This window comes from Cupressus sempervirens, chromosome 8 (assembly GCF_028749045.1).
Source record: "Cupressus sempervirens isolate cs-2001-9-10 chromosome 8, ASM2874904v1, whole genome shotgun sequence".
Lineage (NCBI taxonomy): Eukaryota > Viridiplantae > Streptophyta > Pinopsida > Cupressales > Cupressaceae > Cupressus > Cupressus sempervirens.
Window position 1 is genome coordinate 678,588,852 of NC_143125.1, and position 6,000 is coordinate 678,594,851.

A 6,000-nucleotide genomic window follows, 5' to 3' on the forward strand; every position below is an offset into this window, starting at 1 on the left:
TCATTGAACCAGACTAGGGGGAAGGTGGATTTTTCCAATAGGAGACGTCAGCCACAACACCATAACATATGTCCTTTCGGGGCTAAAATCTCAAGAACTTATGTTCTTCCATAGATGCCCTTTTGAGGCTGATATCACAAGGACTTTCATTCTTTCACTTCTCAAATTCCAAAACTCAAAACATGTTTTGCGCTGATGAGTAGGGGCCCATAACACCCTACTCTCTCTCTCCCTCTTCTCATCCTAAGAAGAGACTCTGCACTATTGGAGTCCAAGTAAAGACCTCCTCCCATACATGGCCACTTCTGCCCTATCCGAGGGTGGGTAATGCCAATACAACCCATACAATCCCTTCAAAAATCAAATGCAAAATACCAAAATTTTTTTAAAGAAAAAACCCATTTCAATCCCTCCTAAACATATTCAATGAACACAAAAATATACATATGCAACAAAATGACTAAAGCATGAAACACAACACGAACAAAAAGAGTGTGAAGGGTTCCTACCTTCACAATAAGGTTATGGCAATTGAACAATTTGTGATGAGCTTCCCTTCTTTCTCCTTCAATCTTGAATTGCTCTCTAAAACTAGAGGTTGGGTGAACACCCTTCATCTCTCAAATTTGCCTCTAAATAAGATACTAACTCAAGTAACTCGAAAATGCAATAACTCCCCCACTTGCCTAAAAGTTCTAGAGTCTTCTAACTCAACTTAGTCATAAGGCTAACTTTAAGGTGGAGCTCAACTCATCCAAATCATGCAGAAACATTCAATTTTTGCAATAAAGCAAAAATAGGATATTTTGGTGACCATAAAAGTCAACAAAAGGGGCTAGAGGGGTGGAAAATGCCCCCAAACCATACCCATACCCCTTAGGTACTTAGATTTCATGATTTTTGGCCTCTAGGACTATTTAGGGACCTATAAAAATGCTAGAAAAGTTTGGACTTCCTAATAAACCTCAAAAATGCAAAATAATCACTAATTCTGATTAGGGTAATTAATCTCAATTACTAATTGATTAGCAAAAAGGTAAATAGCCTAGTCCAACTTAGATCTTTAGGTTACTTGGTTAGCCCTAAGTATCAAGCTGAAATGCATATACAAGTCACGAGTGTCAAGTGACACTATAAAATCACTATTACAAAACATTAACACTTAATGCTTACAAAATGATATATTCATTCAATTCAGGATACAAATAAAATATGAACAACATGGTTTGCATCTTTTGTTAGACTCAACCTTAGTTTCCACAAATGGTACATAGGGTTCAATTTTTTTTCTCCATCATATTTCTCGGCTTAAATATCCTACACACTCATTTCACACATCAGTAGCTCGACAAAATCACATGCATATATTTAAACCTTATTTGGATAGTTACATAAATCAAAACATGAATCTTTCATATAATTAACTATTTAATTCATTTCTACTTACATTTAATCATAAGAAATCACATAATTAGTATAACCTAATTTATTCATTAATTTAGATTAAAATACTAGAATAATCATCGTTAGTCATGCATATACCTAACATCATAAACATCACCAATTAAGGAATATTGAACTATCTAAAAGTATAAAACCTAATCATCGAGGTACCAAAATCAACACCCTTATCATCAGGTGAAAATGCCTCATATCATTGTTAGTGAAATTTTAATATTTAAATAGTCGAGATAATGTCGTAGTTCTTGAATCACTGAGTATTTAAAACATGGATGTATCAACTACTCTCAATTTCATTAGGACATTCACAACATAAACATTACTTCATATCTATTTTAATCTCCTACAATAGATTTAACAAAAAAATTCATATTTAATAAGTACATGTGAGGAGGGACCTTACACAATGGACTATAACATCACTCCCTTAATATATCAACATGCTACCAACATGTACCTCAAGTCTACAAATTACCAACATGACTAAAGGTTGGACTCCCCACATGTGTGGCAGTATATTGTAGGTCATGAAACTAATGTCGTCTAGCTCTTTGATAGTTGAATTTTGACTCCAACTCACCCAGACTAGTATTACTATATGGGATGTTGTCATTGAATGTTAATGTGCAACCTTTAGTAACAAATCAAATTTCCAAAATGACACCTGCAAAATGGATGAGCAAATTTGATTCTCCTCATCATCAAATGCAATAATTACAAACCAATCTCTAAGACATAGAATACACAGAAGGAGATTGTGCAAATGAATATCCAATCCACTATACTTCAGTAGTGGAATGAAAAACACTTCTCAGCTATAGTGATGAACAATAGAGAAGTTAGGAAATCTTAGCTATACCTCAGTAGCTAATTTTCTAGTGTAATTCTTAGAATTTCCAACCCTTATACATCAGCAAGGGCATACAGTTAAGAACCTAGGAGAAAGCCACAAAGACACAAAGTCAAATATAAAATCAAGCATGTTTTTCCCAATCAAATGAACTCTCATTTATAAGCTTTCATTGGCATAGGTTTCCGTAAAACTCCACTTCAAAAATCATGGAAAATTTCCAAAAGAACTCTACACTAGAAATTTTCCAACTTGCTTTTTAGAAATATCACTTAAAGTCATTATAATAATAATGCAAACATTATTATAATAATGCAACTCAATGAATAATAACTAAATAAGAGCTCATGCAACTATTAACTTGATTAATTGCAGGTGATGACCAACTACCAAGCCATCCATTGTGTTGCCAAAAATAGCGACTACTAAAAATAGTAAATCCATAACTGAGACCCCCAAAACACCCTGTCAGCTCATGAGGGTTGCTATACTGAACTAACTTGGCCAACTAGAGGAACCTAATGAAAATAGCGACACTAAAGGTCAAGCGACAATGCCCCTTGTAGGGTCTAGCACAAGGCCCCAAGAATGCTCCATAAGGCCAAAAATATATTTTTTAATTTAAAAGTCATTAGAAGTTATTTTTCTATTGAACAACATATTCTAACTCTACTTTTGCAATAAACATAAGTCTTTTATAAAATGACTTAGGGTTATGAATTTTCATATGATGATTTAGTAGCTTCTTGCAATGGTATTGAGTTGCAACGGATTGCAGATTGTAATCAAGTTGAATTACTGGATCATAACACTATTGGACTCTTTTTTTGGTGGATGTAGTCCAAGATTGGGTGAACCACATTAAATCTTTGTATTTTTTGTTCTATTTTTGTGTGGTTTATTCCTTTTGTATCATTGTTTATTTACATGTAACTATTATATTTTTGTCTAATAATCCTAGTAGAAGGTAGGAGATAAAGATGAACTTTTTTAAAATGGGAAAGAAACCAAGTTGAAACCTAGACAATCATGATTGATCTTGAAAACATTACATTATAGGGGAATGCATAGTTTCATAACAAGGTCAGTGGAATCCAACACATTCACAAAGATAACAAAAGCTTGAAACCTATTATTTAGACAAAAAAATATTTGTAATATTTTTCCAAGTCTTCTAATCCAGAGAATTTATATTGCACAAATCTTAAACAACATGAATCCCTTTTATTGAAAAGATAATAAGCATGCATTTGGATTGAAATAAAGTTTGAGGTTGGCCTTAATATTGGGCAATTCAATCCCACTAGATAATGATTGTCCCAAAATCAAAACCATGTTGCAAGCAAGAAAGAGAAGAAATGAATGAAAGCAACCGATAGTTATTTATTTTTTGTAACTAAATGATAGACTAACATTTATGAAAAAGTGTGTATAATCCAATAAAAAACTAGTTTTCAATCACTCTTCACCAGTAACTCTAATTATCCATTTGGATGGCAAAAAAACCCGTTAAGATAAGGTGCCCAAGAGTCATAAATGACCTTAAATAGCTTTAGGTTAGATTAAGAGAAGTCAACAAGTGGATTTAAAACTAATATCACATTTCCAATTGGACTACAAAATTTGATGATTGATTATGTTTGAATCTTCATAAATTGTTTTAGAAGACATCCAACAAGAGGAGTAATACACATGTGAAGCAAGAAATACATCATTCACAAGTTTCTAATGAAGATTACAAACATTCCCCAAGCCTAAAGGTTATTTCTCAACTTGTTAAGGAACTAGTTTCATATATTAAAAAATGAATCACCCAACCCAAAAACATTTCTCAAGTACTAAGAAATCACCTTGCATTTAATTTTCTTCTAATATTTTGGTATAGAATGAGGAATTGATGTAGGAGCATCTTGGGTTGCCTTGTAATCCTGCACTTTTTATTCATTCTACCCAGTGCTAGTTGCTGTCGAGTTATCCCGTGTGTGTCGAGTTATCTAGTGTTTGTTGAGCTATCTAGTGTGTGTTGAGTTATCTAGTATTGGTTGAGTGTTCCTTCATGTGCCAAGTGAGCCAATTATTTGTTGATACTCTATTCCTTCTTTAGTTGAGTTGTCTGTGTTTTGGTTCTTAGCGGGAGCTTACTTGCGTATTTAATTTTGATTATGAATGTAATGATAGGATCTTGTTTAGAGATGAGTGTTGACCATTTTGAGGTCAGCATTTTTGTTATGTAATGTTTTAGAATCTTTTGTAAGCCATTTTGGAAAGTATAAATAGGGTGTTTAGGCTTAGGTTAGGAGTAGAAGTGCGAGTAGAACTTTTTTGAAAGTGGAATGCATGTGTTTGGAAATGCAAATTTGAAGCTCAACCATGGATCTTAAATGTATTTTATTGTATCTAGTCATAACCTAGAAGACCTTGTAGCTAGGCATGTATGTTGATTACTTGATGAATGAATAAAGTATTTTGTTCTCTCTCTCTCTCTCTCTCTCTCCTTGGTGTTTTTCTCTATTGTTTTCTTCTATTGTATTTACTTTGCAAGGTGGCTTAAATAGCTAGGTGTGCTCTTGACCCTAGTTATTTTGTTACTCCTTGCATCAGGTGGTATTAGAGCTTGAGGTTCATCCTTGTGGAGGTTGGATTGTGTAGAACCTTAAGTGAATTTGGCTGTGGAGTAGCAAATATGAGGATTTGACCTAAAACTTGCAAAGGGTTAAAATCTTGTAGGAACTTGATTTGTAAAGATTGTTCAAAGTAGAGAAAATGTTGATAATGTTATATTAGATACATTGAGATAGATTGTAGCTAGATTAGATGTTGTAGAGACTACCTAGAGGAGAGGAGCACATCTTGATGATGAAGCAATAACACCAAACCCTAATCCAAAATATGAAGAAGATCAAGATGAGGCAAGATTATTGAGGGTATTGTCTAGGAAAAATTCAAAGTCTACTATAGAAGTTGTTCCCTATGATAGAAAATTGGATACCAATGTTGTGTTAGATTGGATCTCTGAAATGGAGAAGTTCTTTGAGTATGAAAACACTCTTGACAATAGGAAGGTGAAGATTGTAGTTACTAGGTTGAAAGGACATGCCTCACTATGGTGGGAGAATTTACAAACTGATAGACAAAGGAGAGGAAAGGAGAAGATCAAAACTTGGGTGAAAATGGTAAATGAGGTAAAGAATAAAGTCCTTCTTGCTGATTACCAAGTTAGCTTGTTAAGAAAGATGCAAAATTTGTGACAAAGAGACATGATTGTGAAGGAGTATACTAAGGAATTCTATAGATTAAACATCAAATCTGGATATGTGGATGATGATTTCGAGAAAATTGCAAGGTACATAAATGGGTTGAGATCTAAAATTCAAGATGAGATAAGTTTTGTGAAATTGGAAAGTGTGGAAGAAGCATACCAATATGCCTTGAAAGTTGAGGAGATCTTGACAAAGAAACATGAACAAAGACAAAGAGGTAGAGGTGGTAGATTCTAAAGAGGCAGAGGCAGATCTTATGGAGAAGGTGGCAGATCTGCCAATTCTATGCAAGATAAGGGCAAATTTGAATTGAAGAATGATGACAAAGGCAAGACCAAGTGGAAATGTGGTGATTCTTATCCAGGAGGTATTGGTTCTTACCAAGGAAAAGTTAATTCTTATTCTATAGGTGGATTTCATGGTAATTGT